The sequence below is a fragment of the Oncorhynchus nerka genome, unplaced genomic scaffold (assembly GCF_034236695.1).
Source record: "Oncorhynchus nerka isolate Pitt River unplaced genomic scaffold, Oner_Uvic_2.0 unplaced_scaffold_836, whole genome shotgun sequence".
NCBI lineage: Eukaryota > Metazoa > Chordata > Actinopteri > Salmoniformes > Salmonidae > Oncorhynchus > Oncorhynchus nerka.
In genome coordinates, this window is record NW_027040435.1 from 275249 (window position 1) to 297748 (window position 22500).

General features: G+C 33.4%; 2 long non-coding RNA genes across 2 annotated transcripts in view; one reads left to right on the top strand and one right to left on the bottom strand.

Moving 5' to 3' along the window:
- Positions 1 to 1384: 1384 nt before the first annotated feature.
- Positions 1385 to 20407, bottom strand: LOC115122112 (uncharacterized). Its single transcript, XR_010463626.1, has 5 exons — positions 20325 to 20407; positions 17335 to 17396; positions 1757 to 1859; positions 1575 to 1658; positions 1385 to 1478 (listed from the first exon to the last, which is right to left on the bottom strand). It is a non-coding gene; the product is annotated as an uncharacterized LOC115122112 (long non-coding RNA).
- A 363-nt stretch (positions 20408 to 20770) lies between these two features.
- Positions 20771 to 22500, top strand: part of LOC135571032 (uncharacterized) — a 9949-nt gene continuing 8219 nt past the window's right edge. Inside the window, exon 1 of the long non-coding RNA XR_010463627.1 lies at positions 20771 to 21446. This is a non-coding gene — a long non-coding RNA (uncharacterized LOC135571032). The remainder of the gene's footprint in view (positions 21447 to 22500) is intronic.

Here is a 22500-nt window from a genome sequence, read left to right on the forward strand (position 1 = left end):
GGCCAGTAACTGGAAGATAAAACAGATCTGTCATTCTGCCCCTGAACAAGGAAGTTAACCCACTGTTCCCCGGCCGCCAAAGACGTGGATGTGGATTAAGGTCGGCCCTCCGCTCCTCTCTGATTCAGAGGGGTTGGGTTAAATGCGGAAGACACGTTTCAGTTGTACAACTGACTAGGTATCCCCCTTTCCCTATCTAAACCTAATGTTATGTTAGGCAGAGTTTTATCTAAACCTAATGTTATGTTAGGCAGAGTTTTATCTAAACCTAATGTTATGTTAGGCAGAGTTTTATCTAAACCTAATGTTATGTTAGGCAGAGTTTTATCTAAACCTAATGTTATGTTAGGCAGAGTTTTATCTAAACCTAATGTTATGTTAGGCAGAGTTTTATCTAAACCTAATGTCATGCTAATGTTACCAAATTGTTGATACCTTTTCTAATCCTCTCAGATCTAGGAATGCATGGTGTGGGGGGGGGGGTTGATCTGGGATTGGACACAAGTCAAAAAGCACTTCTCAAAGCAGCCCTTAGTGTTGTAGTTACTGGGTCATATTTACCTGTCCCAAAGCAGCCCTTAGTGTTGTAGTTACTGGGTCATATCTACCTGTCCCATAGCAGCCCTTAGTGTTGTAGTTACTGGGTCATATCTACCTGTCCCAAAGCAGCCCTTAGTGTTGTAGTTACTGGGTCATATCTACCTGTCCCAAAGCAGCCCTTAGTGTTGTAGTTACTGGGTCATATATACCTGTCCTAAAGCAGCCCTTAGTGTTGTAGTTACTGGGTCATATCTACCTGTCCCAAAGCAGCCCTTAGTGTTGTAGTTACTGGGTCATATCTACCTGTCCTAAAGCAGCCCTTAGTGTTGTAGTTACTGGGTCATATCTACCTGTCCTAAAGCAGCCCTTAGTGTTGTAGTTACTGGGTCATATCTACCTGTCCTAAAGCAGCCCTTAGTGTTGTAGTTACTGGGTCATATCTACCTGTCCCAAAGCAGCCCTTAGTGTTGTAGTTACTGGGTCATATCTACCTGTCCTAAAGCAGCCCTTAGTGTTGTAGTTAGTGGGTCATATCTACCTGTCCTAAAGCAGCCCTTAGTGTTGTAGTTACTGGGTCATATCTACCTGTCCTAAAGCAGCCCTTAGTGTTGTAGTTACTGGGTCATATCTACCTGTCCTAAAGCAGCCCTTAGTGTTGTAGTTACTGGGTCATATCTACCTGTCCTAAAGCAGCCCTTAGTGTTGTAGTTACTGGGTCATATCTACCTGTCCCAAAGCAGCCCTTAGTGTTGTAGTTACTGGGTCATATCTACCTGTCCCAAAGCAGCCCTTAGTGTTGTAGTTACTGGGTCATATCTACCTGTCCCAAAGCAGCCCTTAGTGTTGTAGTTACTGGGTCATATCTACCTGTCTGAAACAGCTGGGAGAAGCGGCTGTGGATGACGTTTCCTTAAGGTACTCCTCCCAACTGAAGGGTTCTGGCGAAACAAAAGGGCATAGTTCATACTATCTGACAGTCGTAGGTTCCGCTACATTGTGACAGAGAGGAACATTGCAGGAAATGTGTTTAATACCATTAGATTTATCCAGAGAGGGGGGGCCGGTTCCCGGAGAGGGGTTACTTCTCTCAGGTTTCTCCCTCCTCTCTTCTTTTGGCTCTGAAAAGGAGACAATTCAACCTCTTATGAATACACTTTAGAGTAGAATAGAAAATAATAGAACCAATCCAACACAAAGCATTAAAAAAAGTGCTGACCTTTCTGAAGTGTTCGGCCCATTGTGACCGATGGTACCACCAGGTGCCAGGTGAGGAGACCACAGACTGGTCAATGTGCCACTACCGACGCGGTGCTGAGCTCCTAGAGCAGATACACAGAGAGAGACATGTATTTGTTAACCTGTATTTAACCAGGAAATCCCAATGCATGTTTTTCTTAACCTTTATTTAACCAGGAAGTTCCATTGAGGTCAAGATACCTTTTTAAACAAGGAAGACAAGTAGAGTTAGGCGGGGCCCCTCGTTCTAGGTTGGTACAGCAGGCAAAAAATCTATATCCACAGCTTGTTTCAGCAAGAGTACACACAAAGAAACATCTATTGGAGAAATATCGAACAGCAACGACTGAAATGGAGGGGAATTTTTGCTCATCTTCATTGTCACAGCAACTAAATCAGCAGAAGCTGGGACCAGGACACAGAAGGAAATGGATCAGCGTTAATCACCACGAACGCATTCTGAGGGAATGAAAACCACAAGTGGATTTCATCACTGACAGACAGTGTAATAATTGACTGGGCCTCCGGAACATTGCAGGCTTCTGAAGATCAAAGAGTATTTGGAGAAGTGATGAGGTCACAGCTGTCATGGCTGTAGACGGTACAGTAATACGTGCCGTGTAGCAGACACTTTTATCCAAAGTACAGTAAGACTGGAGTCCACGCTCTTGTACCAGCCCATACAGATGAGTTAGGACGCCTTGAACAACTTCTACCCACATGAAAGGTGCAGCTTTTAGTCACATCCAAAGTAGTGAAAAGGAGGCAGACGAAAGGAAGATCCGTTCAATGTATAGAAAAAAAACAGACATAACCTTTTTCTACAAATAACATGACCCAGGCTGCAGCCTGAAGCCTCCAGACAGACAGAATAATAACATGACCCAGGCTGCAGACTGAAGCCTCCAGACAGACAGAATAATAACATGACCCAGGCTGCAGCCTGAAGCCTCCAGACAGACAGAATAATAACATGACCCAGGCTGCAGCCTGAAGCCTCCAGACAGACAGAATAATAACATGACCCAGGCTGCAGACTGAAGCCTCCAGACAGACAGAATAATAACATGACCCAGGCTGCAGCCTGAAGCCTCCAGACAGACAGAATAATAACATGACCCAGGCTGAAGACTGAAGCCTCCAGACAGACAGAATAATAACATGACCCAGGCTGCAGCCTGAAGCCTCCAGACAGACAGAATAATAACATGACCCAGGCTGCAGCCTGAAGCCTCCAGACAGACAGAATAATAACATGACCCAGGCTGAAGACTGAAGCCTCCAGACAGACAGAATAATAACATGACCCAGGCTGCAGCCTGAAGCCTCCAGACAGACAGAATAATAACATGACCCAGGCTGAATACTGAAGCCCCCAGACAGACAGAATAATATCATGACCCAGGCTGAAGACTGAAGCCCCCAGACAGAATAATAGCATGACCCAGGCTGAAGACTGAAGCCCCCAGACAGAATAATAACATGACCCAGGCTGAAGACTGAAGCCCCCAGACAGAATAATAACATGACCCAGGCTGAAGACTGAAGCCCCAGACAGAATAATAGCATGACCCAGGCTGAAGACTGAAGCCCCCAGACAGAATAATAACATGACCTAGGCTGAAGACTGAAGCCCCAGACAGAATAATAACATGACCCAGGCTGAAGACTGAAGCCCCCAGACAGACAGAATAATAACATGACCCAGGCTGAAGCCTGAAGCCCCCAGACAGACAGAATAATAACATGACCCAGGCTGAAGCCTGAAGCCCCCAGACAGAATAATAACATGACCAGGCTGAAGACTGAAGCCTCCAGACAGAATAATAACATGACCCAGGCTGAAGACTGAAGCCCCCAGACAGAATAATAACATGACCCAGACAGAATAATAACATGACCCAGGCTGAAGACTGAAGCCCCCAGACAGACAGAATAATAACATGACCCAGGCTGAAGACTGAAGCCCCCAGACAGAATAATAACATGACCCAGGCTGAAGACTGAAGCCTCCAGACAGACAGAATAATAACATGACCCAGGCTGAAGACTGAAGCCTCCAGACAGACAGAATAATAACATGACCCAGGCTGAAGCCTGAAGCCCCCAGGCAGACAGAATAATAACATGACCCAGGCTGAAAACTGAAGCCCCCAGACAGGACAGACAGACAGACAGACAGACAGACAGACAGACAGACAGAATAATAACTGATGTTGTCTAACAATAAGAACCTGTTCAAATGTAGTGCACATGCACATCCAATCAAATCATTCTACCAGTGCAAGGTACAACACAATAACACACAGGCAGGAAAGGAAATGTGCCCACAGAGCCAACTGGATAAGACTGTTTTTAGGTAGGTAACAATGAGCAATGGAGCCTAGACCACTCTGGTTCTACGGATATCTTACATTGTCAAGATGAAACCAATCACCAAAGAGGACGCTCAAGGTGAGAAAACATCCATCTAACCAGTGAAGAAGTCCCAATGAAATCCATGTGATGGAAAAAGATGAAGAAATTATCTCTCTATCAACATCTCTACTGAGTCAACAAAAATGTCAGGTTTAGGTTTTGCAGTGTAACAGCTCTCTGTCCCTCTCCCCAGCCCCTCTCTTTCCAGCCCCTCTCTCCCTCTCTCTCTCGCTCCCTTCCTCCCTCCCCTTCTTAGATGTGGATCTCATTGAGCTTGCCCCAGCCATAAAGATTCCTAGCCTCCGTAAAAGGCCATTAAGCCATGTACATCTGGGGGAGTCTGTCTGGGGGAGTCAAGAACTCTAACATGAAAAGGATTCCAGAACCTCTCATTAACAGACAGACGATGTGTGTCTGCTCACTGGTCGAGGCCGCGTTCCATTCAGGAGGGCCACGCCCCCAGGACAGAAAGGAGTGGAGATGTCCCCACTTAACAACAGGAGAGGAAGTGCTAGTGTTTTAGTTAGGTCTGGTTCCTTATTACTAGAGGAGGGCAATTCCACAATAACGGAATTACACTTTGACTCCAGACTTACGGTAAAATCTCCCTCAGTTTTTTATGCGACCATGTTTTCCAAAACTCTTAAATATCTGCTCCAAATTAAGATTCAAAGATGTCTGCAGAAAGAATGGGGTGTCAGCTATGCCTATGACATCACATCTTGAGTAAAAAAATAAAAAAAGTTGGTTGTTGAACTACAGTAGGTGAAGTGGATTTACATCTGTTAACAGAATTTTGGTAAGGTCCCTGGTAATTCCCAGCCCTAGTACGTAGGTATCAGTAAGGAGAGATGGAATTAACTGGAGAGAGAGAGAGAGAAATGTTATCTTGGTCTTCACTGTCTTGCTTTGACCACCAGATGGCAGAAGAGAGTAATGAGCTTAACAACAGTAAACCAGAGGAAGGAATGACATTAGCAGGTGACCCAACTGGTTAGTGACTACTAGGATTTACCATTGTAGCCAATTCGATTGCAGTAATTCCGTTACAGATTTTTTGGTAATTCCGTTGTGAACTTTTATCTTAAAAGATGTGGGTTTTTGGTAACGGAATTAGAACCCACTGGGCAAAGTTGGTTTCCTCAACATTGTTCACGTCATTTTTAAAAACGTTATAATTAAGTGATGACATTGAATCAGCGTGGAAAACTGATTGGACCTGCAAAAAGTTATCACCATTTTGTTTTTTTATCCAACTTTGAACCTACATTTTTAGTTGAATTCATTTTACCACCAAATGTAAATCAAAACTAGACGTTGAACTAACATCTGTGCCCAGTGGGAAGGGCACAAGCAATGTTTCTTAAATGTACAGAAGGCAAGTCTCCAAAACTAAATCTAGGTGTTGATATTAGTTGGCAGGGGTCTTTACTTCAACATGACTGTGTTTTGATGTATTTCTGATACTTCTTTGGACTTTTCCTGATAGATGTTTTCTAAGACCCCTTTTCCATCTGTTTGACTAGAAATCAAAGCCTTTGATTATTACACATTTATAGGATGGAAAATGGTTGAAGAATGTATATATGCCTTAATTAAAAAAAAAATATATATATATATATAGACTCTTAGCTTTCATTTGACATGCTACTATGAACTTCACATGATGGCGCTCATGGGACCTTTTTAAAATGGAAATGCCCAGGAGGAGATCACCGACAACCTGTTCCTAAACCAAAATAATATATATATAGTAATATCTGTGTGTAATGTCCATGCATCTTGGAGGGTCAGAGAGAGCATCTGACACTGTTCCTTAGCTTGGGGGGGGAACCACAATAATAATACCATACTAAAGACTACTGACAACAATAATACCATACTAAAAACTACTGACAACAATAATACCATACTAAATACTACTGACAATAATAATACCATACTAAATACTACCGACAATAATAATACCATACTAAATACTACTGACAATAATAATACCATACTAAATACTACTGACAATAATAATACCATACTAAATACTACTGACAATAATAATACCATACTAAATAATAATACCATACTAAATACTACTGACAATAATAATACCATACTAAATACTACTGACAATAATAATACCATACTAAATACTACTGACAATAATAATACCATACTAAATACTACCGACAATAATAATACCATACTAAATACTACCGACAATAATACCATACTAAATACTACCGACAATAATAATACCATACTAAAGACTACTGACAATAATAATACCATACTAAATACTACCGACAATAATAATACCATACTAAATACTACTGACAATAATAATACCATACTAAATACTACTGACAATAATAATACCATACTAAATACTACTGACAATAATAATACCATACTATATAATAATACCATACTAAATACTACTGACAATAATAATACCATACTAAATACTACTGACAATAATAATACCATACTAAATACTACCGACAATAATAATACCATACTAAATACTACTGACAACAATAATACCATACTAAAGACTACTGACAATAATAATACCATACTAAATACTACTGACAATAATAATACCATACTAAATACTACCGACAATAATAATACCATACTAAATACTACTGACAACAATAATACCATACTAAATACTACTGACAATAATAATACCATACTAAATAATACTGACAATAATAATACCATACTAAATACTACTGAAATTAATAATACCACACTAAATACTACTGAAATTAATAATGCCATACTAAATACTACTGACAACAATAATACCATACTAAATACTACTGAAATTAATAATACCATACTAAATACTACTGACAATAATAATACCATACTAAATAATAATACCATACTAAATACTACTGACAATAATAATACCATACTAAATAATACTGACAATAATAGTACCACACTAAATACTACTGAAATTAATAATGCCATACTAAATACTACTGACAACAATAATACCATACTAAAGACTACTGACAATAATAATACCATACTAAATACTACTGACAATAATAATACCATACTAAATACTACTGACAATAATAATACCATACTAAATACTACCGACAATAATAATACCATACTAAATAATAATACCATACTAAATACTACTGACAACAATAATACCATACTAAATACTACTGACAATAATAATACCATACTAAATAATACTGACAACAATAATACCATACTAAATACTACTGAAATTAATAATACCACACTAAATACTACTGAAATTAATAATGCCATACTAAATACTACTGACAACAATAATACCATACTAAATACTACTGAAATTAATAATACCATACTAAATAATAATACCACACTAAATACTACTGAAATTAATAATGCCATACTAAATACTACTGACAACAATAATACCATACTAAATACTACTGAAATTAATAATACCATACTAAATAATAATACCACACTAAATAATACTGACAATAATACCATACTAAATAATACTGACAATAATACCATACTAAATAATACTGACAATAATACCATACTAAATAATACTGACAATAATAATACCATACTAAATACTACTGACAATAATAATACCATACTAAATACTACTGACAATAATAATACCATACTAAATAATACTGACAATAATACCATACTAAATAATACTGACAATAATAATACCATACTAAATAATACCATACTAAATACTACTGACAATAATAATACCATACTAAATAATACTGACAATAATACCATACTAAATAATACTGACAATAATACCATACTAAATAATACTGACAATAATAATACCATACTAAATACTACTGACAATAATAATACCATACTAAATACTACCGACAATAATAATACCATACTAAATACTACTGACAATAATAATACCACACTAAATAATACCATGCTCAATAATAATACCATACTAAATAATACCATACTAAATAATACTGACAATAATAATACCATACTAAATAATACCATGCTCAATAATAATACCATACTAAATAATACCATACTAAATAATACTGACAATAATAATATCATACTAAATAATACTGACAATAATAATACCATACTAAATAATACTGACAATAATAATACCATACTAAATAATACTGAAAATAATAATACCATACTAAATAATACTGACATTAATAATACCATACTAAATAATACTGACATTAATAATACCATACTAAATACTACTGACAATAATAATACCATACTAAATACTACTGACAATAATAATACCATACTAAATACTACTGACAATAATAATACCATACTAAATAATAATACCATACTAAATAATACTGACAATAATAATACCATACTAAATACTACTGACAACAATAATACCATACTAAATACTACTGACAATAATAATACCATACTATATACTACTGACAATAATAATACCATACTAAATAATACTGACAACAATAATACCATACTAAATAATAATACCATACTAAATAATAATACCATACTAAATAATAATACCATACTAAATACTACTGACAATAATAATACCATACTAAATAATAATACCATACTAAATAATAATACCATACTAAATACTACCGACAATAATACCATACTAAATACTACCGACAATAATAATACCATACTAAAGACTACTGACAATAATAATACCATACTAAATACTACCGACAATAATAATACCATACTAAATACTACTGACAATAATAATACCATACTAAATACTACTGACAATAATAATACCATACTAAATACTACTGACAATAATAATACCATACTATATAATAATACCATACTAAATACTACTGACAATAATAATACCATACTAAATACTACTGACAATAATAATACCATACTAAATACTACCGACAATAATAATACCATACTAAATACTACTGACAACAATAATACCATACTAAAGACTACTGACAATAATAATACCATACTAAATACTACTGACAATAATAATACCATACTAAATACTACCGACAATAATAATACCATACTAAATACTACTGACAACAATAATACCATACTAAATACTACTGACAATAATAATACCATACTAAATAATACTGACAATAATAATACCATACTAAATACTACTGAAATTAATAATACCACACTAAATACTACTGAAATTAATAATGCCATACTAAATACTACTGACAACAATAATACCATACTAAATACTACTGAAATTAATAATACCATACTAAATACTACTGACAATAATAATACCATACTAAATAATAATACCATACTAAATACTACTGACAATAATAATACCATACTAAATAATACTGACAATAATAGTACCACACTAAATACTACTGAAATTAATAATGCCATACTAAATACTACTGACAACAATAATACCATACTAAAGACTACTGACAATAATAATACCATACTAAATACTACTGACAATAATAATACCATACTAAATACTACTGACAATAATAATACCATACTAAATACTACCGACAATAATAATACCATACTAAATAATAATACCATACTAAATACTACTGACAACAATAATACCATACTAAATACTACTGACAATAATAATACCATACTAAATAATACTGACAACAATAATACCATACTAAATACTACTGAAATTAATAATACCACACTAAATACTACTGAAATTAATAATGCCATACTAAATACTACTGACAACAATAATACCATACTAAATACTACTGAAATTAATAATACCATACTAAATAATAATACCACACTAAATACTACTGAAATTAATAATGCCATACTAAATACTACTGACAACAATAATACCATACTAAATACTACTGAAATTAATAATACCATACTAAATAATAATACCACACTAAATAATACTGACAATAATACCATACTAAATAATACTGACAATAATACCATACTAAATAATACTGACAATAATACCATACTAAATAATACTGACAATAATACCACACTAAATAATACTGACAATAATAATACCATACTAAATAATACTGACAATAATACCATACTAAATAATACTGACAATAATACCACACTAAATAATACTGACAATAATAATACCACACTAAATAATACTGACAATAATACCATACTAAATAATACTGACAATAATACCATACTAAATAATACTGACAATAATACCATACTAAATAATACTGACAATAATACCACACTAAATAATACTGACAATAATAATACCATACTAAATAATACCATGCTCAATAATAATACCATACTAAATAATACCATACTAAATAATACTGACAATAATAATACCATACTAAATAATACTGACAATAATAATACCATACTAAATAATACTGACAATAATAATACCATACTAAATAATACTGAAAATAATAATACCATACTAAATAATACTGACATTAATAATACCATACTAAATAATACTGACATTAATAATACCATACTAAATACTACTGACAATAATACCATACTAAATACTACTGACAATAATAATACCATACTAAATACTACTGACAATAATAATACCATACTAAATAATAATACCATACTAAATAATACTGACAATAATAATACCATACTAAATACTACTGACAACAATAATACCATACTAAATACTACTGACAATAATAATACCATACTATATACTACTGACAATAATAATACCATACTAAATAATACTGACAACAATAATACCATACTAAATAATAATACCATACTAAATAATAATACCATACTAAATAATAATACCATACTAAATACTACTGACAATAATAATACCATACTAAATAATAATACCACACTAAATAATAATACCATACTAAATACTACTGACAATAATAATACCATACTAAATAATACTGACAATAATAATACCATACTAAATACTACCGACAATAATAATACCATACTAAATACTACTGACAACAATAATACCATACTAAATACTACTGACAATAATAATACCATACTAAATACTACTGACAATAATAATACCATACTAAATAATAATACCATACTAAATAATAATACCATACTAAATAATACTGACAATAATAATACCATACTAAATACTACTGACAATAATAATACCATACTAAATAATAATACCATACTAAATACTACTGACAATAATAATACCATACTAAATACTACCGACAATAATAATACCATACTAAATAATACTGACAACAATAATACCATACTAAATACTACTGACAATAATAATACCATACTAAATAATACTGACAATAATAATACCATACTAAATACTACTGACAACAATAATACCATACTAAATACTACTGACAATAATAATACCATACTAAATAATAATACCATACTAAATAATAATACCATACTAAATACTACTGACAATAATAATACCATACTAAATACTACCGACAATAATAATACCATACTAAATACTACCGACAATAATAATACCACACTAAATACTACTGACAACAATAATACCATACTAAATACTACTGACAATAATAATACCATACTAAATACTACTGACAATAATAATACCATACTAAATAATAATACCATACTAAATACTACTGACAACAATAATACCATACTAAATACTACTGACAATAATAATACCATACTAAATAATAATACCACACTAAATACTACTGACAACAATAATACCATACTAAATACTACTGACAATAATAATACCATACTAAATAATAATACCACACTAAATACTACTGACAATAATAATACCATACTAAATACTACTGACAATAATAATACCATACTAAATACTACTGACAATAATAATACCACACTAAATAATACTGACAATAATACCATACTAAATAATACTGACAATAATAATACCACACTAAATAATACTGACAATAATACCATACTAAATAATACTGACAATAATACCATACTAAATAATACTGACAATAATACCATACTAAATAATACTGACAATAATACCACACTAAATAATACTGACAATAATAATACCATACTAAATAATACCATGCTCAATAATAATACCATACTAAATAATACCATACTAAATAATACTGACAATAATAATACCATACTAAATAATACTGACAATAATAATACCATACTAAATAATACTGACAATAATAATACCATACTAAATAATACTGAAAATAATAATACCATACTAAATAATACTGACATTAATAATACCATACTAAATAATACTGACATTAATAATACCATACTAAATACTACTGACAATAATACCATACTAAATACTACTGACAATAATAATACCATACTAAATACTACTGACAATAATAATACCATACTAAATAATAATACCATACTAAATAATACTGACAATAATAATACCATACTAAATACTACTGACAACAATAATACCATACTAAATACTACTGACAATAATAATACCATACTATATACTACTGACAATAATAATACCATACTAAATAATACTGACAACAATAATACCATACTAAATAATAATACCATACTAAATAATAATACCATACTAAATAATAATACCATACTAAATACTACTGACAATAATAATACCATACTAAATAATAATACCACACTAAATAATAATACCATACTAAATACTACTGACAATAATAATACCATACTAAATAATACTGACAATAATAATACCATACTAAATACTACCGACAATAATAATACCATACTAAATACTACTGACAACAATAATACCATACTAAATACTACTGACAATAATAATACCATACTAAATACTACTGACAATAATAATACCATACTAAATAATAATACCATACTAAATAATAATACCATACTAAATAATACTGACAATAATAATACCATACTAAATACTACTGACAATAATAATACCATACTAAATAATAATACCATACTAAATACTACTGACAATAATAATACCATACTAAATACTACCGACAATAATAATACCATACTAAATAATACTGACAACAATAATACCATACTAAATACTACTGACAATAATAATACCATACTAAATAATACTGACAATAATAATACCATACTAAATACTACTGACAACAATAATACCATACTAAATACTACTGACAATAATAATACCATACTAAATAATAATACCATACTAAATAATAATACCATACTAAATACTACTGACAATAATAATACCATACTAAATACTACCGACAATAATAATACCATACTAAATACTACCGACAATAATAATACCACACTAAATACTACTGACAACAATAATACCATACTAAATACTACTGACAATAATAATACCATACTAAATACTACTGACAATAATAATACCATACTAAATAATAATACCATACTAAATACTACTGACAACAATAATACCATACTAAATACTACTGACAATAATAATACCATACTAAATAATAATACCACACTAAATACTACTGACAACAATAATACCATACTAAATACTACTGACAATAATAATACCATACTAAATAATAATACCACACTAAATACTACTGACAATAATAATACCATACTAAATACTACTGACAATAATAATACCATACTAAATACTACTGACAATAATAATACCATACTAAATAATACTGACAATAATAATACCATACTAAATACTACTGACAATAATAATACCATACTAAATAATACTGACAACAATAATACCATACTAAATAATACTGACAATAATAATACCATACTAAATACTACTGACAATAATAATACCATACTAAATAATAATACCACACTAAATACTACTGACAATAATAATACCATACTAAATACTACCGACAATAATAATACCGTACTAAATAATAATACCATACTAAATAATAATACCATACTAAATAATAATACCATACTAAATAATAATACCATACTAAATAATAATACCATACTAAATAATAATACCATACTAAATAATAATACCATACTAAATAATAATACCATACTAAATACTACTGACAATAATAATACCATACTAAATAATAATACCACACTAAATACTACTGACAATAATAATACCATACTAAATACTACTGACAATAATAATACCATACTAAATAATACTGACAATAATAATACCATACTAAATAATAATACCATACTAAATAATAATACCATACTAAATAATAATACCATACTAAATAATAATACCATACTAAATAATAATACCACACTAAATAATACTGACAACAATAATACCATACTAAATACTACTGACAATAATAATACCATACTAAATAATACTGACAATAATAATACCATACTAAATAATAATACCATACTAAATAATAATACCATACTAAATACTACTGACAATAATAATACCATACTAAATAATACTGACAATAATACCATACTAAATACTACTGACAATAATAATACCATACTAAATACTACTGACAATAATAATACCATACTAAATAATACTGACAACAATAATACCATACTAAATACTACCGACAATAATAATACCATACTAAATACTACCGACAATAATAATACCATACTAAATACTACTGACAATAATAATACCATACTAAATACTACTGACAATAATAATACCATACTAAATAATACTGACATTAATAATACCATACTAAATAATACTGACAATAATACCATACTAAATAATAATACCATACTAAATACTACTGACAATAATAATACCACACTAAATAATACTGACAACAATAATACCATACTAAATAATACTGACAATAATAATACCATACTAAATACTACTGACAACAATAATACCATACTAAATAATAATACCATACTAAATACTACTGACAATAATAATACCATACTAAATAATACTGACAATAATAATACCATACTAAATAATACTGACAATAATAATACCATACTAAATACTACCGACAATAATAATACCATACTAAATACTACTGACAATAATAACATACTAAATAATACTGACAATAATAACATACTAAATAATACCATGCTAAATAATAATACCATGCTAAATAATAATACCATACTAAATACTACTGACAATAATAATACCATACTAAATACTACTGACAATAATAATACCATACTAAATACTACTGACAATAATAACATACTAAATAATACCATGCTAAATAATAATACCATGCTAAATAATAATACCATACTAAATAATACCATACTAAATAATACTGACAATAATAATACCATACTAAATACTACTGACAATAATAACATACTAAATAATACCATGCTAAATAATAATACCATGCTAAATAATAATACCATACTAAATAATACCATACTAAATAATACTGACAATAATAATACCATACTAAATACTACTGACAATAATAATACCATACTAAATACTACTGACAATAATAATACCATACTAAATAATAATACCATACTAAATAATACTGACATTAATAATACCATACTAAATAATAATACCATACTAAATACTACTGACAATAATAATACCATACTAAATAATAATACCATACTAAATACTACTGAAAATAATAATACCATACTAAATAATAATACCATACTAAATAATAATACCATACTAAATACTACTGACAATAATAATACCATACTAAATACTACTGACAATAATAATACCATACTAAATAATACTGAAAATAATAATACCATACTAAATAATACTGACAATAATAATTCCCAAAAGGGGGCCCTGGGAATGTCAGGGGTGAGTCATGAGAATACAGTGCCTAGCAAAAGTATTCATTCCCTGTAAGGGTCCTATGTGCAGCTGGTGTAGAGAGTCAGGCGCAGGACAGCAAATATGAGTAATCAACGTACTTTTACTCAAAACGACAAATGTACTAAATAACATTACGAGCACACAATGAAGGACCAAAAATACAATAAACAAAATCACTCACAAATACAACATGGGGAACAGAGGGTTAAATAATAAACAAGTAATTGATTGAGTGAAGCCAGGTGTGATAAGACAAAGACAGAACAAATGGAAAATGAAAAGTGGATTGGCGGTGGCTAGAAAGCCGGTGACGTCGACCGCCGAACGCCGCCCCAACAAGGAGAGGGACCGACTTCGGCGGAAGTCGTGACACAACCTCCTTGGCATTTTTCCTATTTTGTTTGCTTTACAGCCTGTAATTTAATTTGTTTTTAATTTGGATTTCATGTAATAGACATACACAAAATAGTCCAAATTGTTGAAGTAATTTAAAAAAAAATAGTTTGTTTAAAAAATCTAAAAATAAAAAATAAATGAAAAGTGGTGCGTGCATATGTATTCACCCTCTTTGCTATGATGCCCCTAAATAAGATCTGGTGCAACCAATTACCTGGTCAACTGGTCAGAATTGAAGGAATGATGGATGGTGCTAAATACAGGGAAATTGTTGAGAGAAACCTATTTCAGTCTTCCAGAGATTTGAGACTGGGATGGAGGTTCACCTTCCAGCAGGACAATGAACCTAAGCATACTGCTAAAGCAATACTCGAATGGTTTAGGGGGAAACATTTTAATGTCTTGGAATGGCCTAGTCAAAGCCCAGACCTCAACCCAATTGAGAATCTGTGGTATGACTTAAATATTGCTGTACACCAGCGGAACCCATCCAACTTGAAGGAGCTTGAGCAGTTTTGCCTTGAAGAATGGGCAAAAATCCCAGTGGTTAGATGTGCCAAGCGTATCGAGACATACCGCAAGAGACTTGCAGCTGTAATTGCTGCAAAAGGTGTCTCTACAAAGTATTGACGGGGGGGGGGGGGGGGGTGAATAGTTATGCACCCGTAAGTTCTGTTTTTTGTCCTATTTCTTGTTTGTTTGACAATAAAAAAATATTTTGAATCTACAAAGTGGTGGGCATGTTGTTTAAGTCAAGTCTTTCAAAAATCTATTTTAATTCCAGGTTGTAAGGCAACAAAATGGGATGAATGCCAAGAGGTGAATACTTCCACTGTATATCTGTTATTACACACTGTGTATTATTAGTTTGGGTTGTTGGAGGACGATTTGGGTCACAGGAGGACCATCAATGTCTCATTTGGGTCTCGAGCTGAAAAAGTTTAAAAGGGTAGCAAGCATTAGTTGTTACTCACCACGGTAAGAACACAGCACGGCCAAAGACTTAGTAACGTAGATGTAGTTCCGATGTGGTTACCTATCAGTACAAACATAGTCATGTTTTTGGGTTATTACATATTTATTAACTTATTTCCGGATAACTTCTAAACTACCCACAATTTCTCAACGTCATATGGAGGATCTACTCTATGCTAGTGAATTCAGCCCAAGCCGGCTAAGGTTAGCCACACCTCATTCTATATGGAGGATCTACTCTATGCTAGTGAATTCAGCCCAAGCCGGCTAAGGTTAGCCACACCTCATGCTATTCACTGACTTTGTGGCTGTGCAGTAAAACATCATTAAGTACTGCTTAAGTACTTTTTTGGGCTATCTGTACTTTACTATTTATATTTTTGACAACTTTCACTTCACTACATTCCTAAAGATAATATTGTACTTTTTACTCCATACATTTTCCCTGACACCCAAAAGTATTCGTTACATGTTGAATGCTTAGCAAGACAGGAACATGGTCCAATTCATGCACTTATCAAGAGAACATCCCTGGTCATCCCTACTGCCTCTGATCTGGTGGACTCTCTAAACAGAGAACATCCCTGGTCCTCCCTACTGCCTCTGATCTGGTGGACTCACTAAACAGAGAACATCCCTGGTCATCCCTACTGCCTCTGATCTGGTGGACTCTCTAAACAGAGAACATCCCTGGTCATCCCTACTGCCTCTGATCTGGAAGACTCTCACTAAACACACATGCTTTGTTTGTAAATTATGTCAGAGTGTTGGAGTGTGCCCCTGGCTAATCGTAAATGTAAAATAAAAAAACAAAGAAATAGTGCCGTCTAGTTTGCTTAATATAAGGAATTTGAAATTATTTATACTTTTAATTCTGATACTTAAAACCAAATACTTTTAGACTTTTACTCAAGTAGTATTTTACTGGGTGACTTTCACTTGAGTCATTTTCTATTAAGGTATTTTTAAGTATGACAATTGGGTACTTTTCCACAACTGTGGCTGTGTTATCTAGGTGGGCTGTGTTATCTAGGTGGGCTGTGTTATCTAGGTGGGAACCTTTTAGCAAGCAGGCACCGGTGCCTTCTTGCCATGGGCTCCAAACGACAGAGAAACTCATACCTGCTTGCTGTAATTGTGTAATACCTTGTCTGTTCTCCTTTTTGTTTTGTTTTTTCAACTTTTTGGCATGTTCTCTGTGAAGTAGGCTATGGGAGTTTTGCAACTTTTCCAACCTTGGATTAGTGCCAGCGCGCTAGTTGACGGACATCTGAAATCTATTTTGGATTTCGGCCCGATGAAGCGCCCATCTCTCCTCTCTTCGGTAGCTAACTCAGCTTGCACTCTTTTAAAAGTGTTTGCATCGGATGGGCCTCCAACTATCAACATGTAAGTCTCTGCGTTCTCTTTGCTTTTCATATGCAGTTACGTGTTAGTTGTGTTCTAGCTGGTCTCCAGTAGGAGAGCTCTAGCTTGCCGACCATAACCGTGGTGTTTGGCTAGGCTGGCTAGGCTAATAGCTAGTTGGCTAAATAGCTAACTTTAGCTGGCTGGTTAGCTTGCTGGCTATGATAACTGCAAATAGCTAACATTCATTGATAACTGATTGTATGGTGTTATATATTTCCAAGACTTTGGTTTACTTTAATGTAGCTGTAAGCTAGGTGTTGATAGCTACTGGCTGGTAGGGCTAACATTAGCAGGCTAGTAGGGCTAATGTTAGCAGGCTAATAAGGCTAACCTTAGCAGGCCATTAGGGCTAATGTTAGGTTAGTTGGCTAGCAACCTTGCAAGTTTATTTGTAAAAAATAAATTCATAAAGTATTTGCTTGTAAGTTGGCTGAAAGTAATTGAAGCCAGTAATCATGAGTGCCAACGATTTGGTTTTAAATTTAAGCATTTGAATTTAAACATTTGAAGTTATTTCTTTAGGAGTTTACATTTTAGGGAATAGGTTGGCTTGCGGGGTCTTCCATATTACACCACACCTTTGAAAAACCTTTCCCGACATGACTTCGGCATTCTTTGGATATTCTGATCTGTTTTATGTAATAACTCCCAAAAATAGGTGTACATTTGTATTGGGATTGTTCATGTATATACTAACGCAAATCCTTATGTTACATGTGGTTACGTTTGTTACCTACTCTTTAAGAACCCTTGCTGTTACACCATAAAATCTCTATTTGATACATTGTATAACATGACATGAGGTGAATGGTGTCCGAGTAAAACGAATGTAGGGGGCGTGTCCACATCGAGTGGCTGCACTCCTCAGAAGTGGGCGTTAACCGAAGAGGCTCACAACAGTTTAGAAATTAGAAAAATATGCCCTTAGTTTATCTTTCGTTAATACTTATTTATTCATTCATATATATTGCAAAAATGGGTACATAGATAGACAACTGTTAAGCATTCTCTTAGATAAAGAAAAGCCTATTGATTGACTCATTGTTTTTCAAAGACAACCCTGTGCAAATAAGTTTTTGGGGAAATACGGCAAGCCTGGTGTAAATAAAACAATAAAGTATAAATAAAAACATACTAACGTGTGTTGGCAATCAATTGAATAAATAAAACATCGGCGTGTGATGCGTTTCCTTTTCCCTTTTTCATCATTCTCTCTGTTCCTGTCAATGATGTCAGCTAGGAACTAATACTAGGATTTAGAAATGGAGCATGTGCCTCGATCATATCTCCACAATTAATATTATTATTATGATCTCTTTCTCTGAAAGAAATTGACCATCGTAAACACCAATAGCGCCCACTGTGCAGCAGTAGAGTCCAGGGAATATGTTAGAAGAGCCAAAATGTGCCATGAAAAATACACACCGAGCTCATGGCGTAGTACTCATTGTTTACGTTTAATCTCTGCTCTCTCAGTGTTTGTACATAGCCTACATAAACCAGTAGGCCTAGAGGAGAGCGAAAATTCCATAAACTATATCTGGAAGTTATCATGAAATACAAACAATGTAGTACTCACAGTTTCGAGAAGGTATTCGCGTCAGATCCTTCATTTGCCATCAGATGCAGGCCGCCATATTCCGTGTTCTACACCACGCGCATGTCCAACAGCAAGCTGCAATTTATGTTTTCCACTGTAGGTTTTATAATAAGGGGAATTTATTCATAGATTCTATAAAATACAGAATATCTTTTTCTGTGAAATTAACCATATTTACTAAATATATTTATAAGGAAACCAAACTACAATAGACTAGTGGTACTTTTTTGCATAGTAGAAGGAATATAAATTAATTGAATCTGAATAAAAATATGTACAAAATATATAAGAAAATGCTATGAAAAACATATGCTATGGCAAAGGATCTATATTAGCCAGGAGAGAGAGAGAGTGAGAGTGAGAGAGTTAGAGAGGGTGAGAGTGAGAGTCTACTATTTTGTCACAGAGTTTATTATAAAACGAACAACGAATAGATAGAAACTCATAGCATATTTTACTTGCCTCATTAGCATGAATTATGAATAGAATATAATAGAATAGAATAGAAGGAGATGCCACAGGTAGCCTAATGGTTTCAGAATGTTTTGGGCTTTGTTAGCTCATTTCCATAGAATGAGCATTGAAATAATTACAGACAAATAATTTAGAGATGGTTTTAATATTCAATTATTTCCTGATTTCACCTTTACTTGCATTTAAACTAATTATGTGACAGAAGAAATACCATAACATAGTATTATGAACCGTAAATAACTAGGCTAAGTTAAATAATAGAATAGAATAGGATCAAATAGCCTGCATGGCTCTTAAGACTTTCAGCACTGTCAAAGCAGGACAGACCGTCACTAGAGAGACAGCTCGAACCTAAATAAAATCCCGCCTTTTGGACAATGTTTTACACTTACTCTACCCTCATAGGTTAAGAGAAACAGGGTGTAGGTGGAAACACCCTTCTCGCCTTTCTATTGGTCTAAACTGACGCCAGTCAGAAGGATGCCGTTGCAGCTTTAACCAGCAGTAGGCTGAGTATAGAACACGGTGCAGGTTAATATTAGTTACCGTTGAGGCTAGCTGCATCCGACACTTCGTTAAAGGATGATGCAGGTGGAAACGTTTTATCCGTTTCAAAGATCTGACTGAGTGAGTATTGGATCGTTTAACCGTTAAATGTGTTTTCCCCGTTTAGTGTGCTGTTGTTCTGTTCTGTCTCCACCATCACACCACATCATCATTTTCATGGACATGGTGTTATTCAGTCAGTGCAGATCGAGTTTTTTTTTCCATAGACTGCACAGGCAGACATAGCTTACAGTCAACCTGATGACAATTATACGAGCTTGTTATCCAGATTTCCTTCTGTCATTCTGTTATATCACAGACATAACATCTCATTTGTCATGAGAATGGAATCAGGTTTTGGTAAAGCCGTGTGTTGCTAGACATCGTGATCGATACATGGCATAGCCTACATAGGCTGCCTACATGGTGATGCAGGAGTGGGAGGCGGACAGAGCAGGCTATAGGAATGCTGTTTTGCTTTGCTTTAGCGTCACTGCGATTCAGAGACGCAGTTTCATCGCACACCATCTCTCTCTCTCTCTCTCTCTCCCTCTCTCTCTCTATCCCTCTGTCTCCCTGTCTCTCCCTCTGTCTCTCTGTCTGTCTCTCTCGCTCTCTCACTCTCACTCTCTATCTCTATGTGTCTCTCTGTCTCTCTTTCGCTCTCTCTCACTCTGTCACACCAACGCACACACACACACACACACACACACACACACACACACACACACACACACACACACACACACACACACACACACACACACACACACACACACACACACACACACACACACACACACACACACACACACACATACATACAATCCATCATTCATCATTTCAAGTTCTGAACCTGTGGGATGTAGCAACCCCAGAATAGCAGCAGGGACTAGTTTGTATGTGTTCATTTGCCTGTTGCCAGACCTAGTCTGGGGGTATTTCCTACAACGTAACAGTTGTAGATGTTGAGCTTTTGGGAACCAATGCCTCTGTTTTCTAGGTTAGTCCACAGATAGAACATTGATGTTTCACCAGATGTATACATCTGAAGCATCCGGTTGGCGTTTCCACTCACCTCCAAATATGGTAGTGACAGGAAGCCCAGTGGCCGGCAGTGGGAGAAGATTTTGGC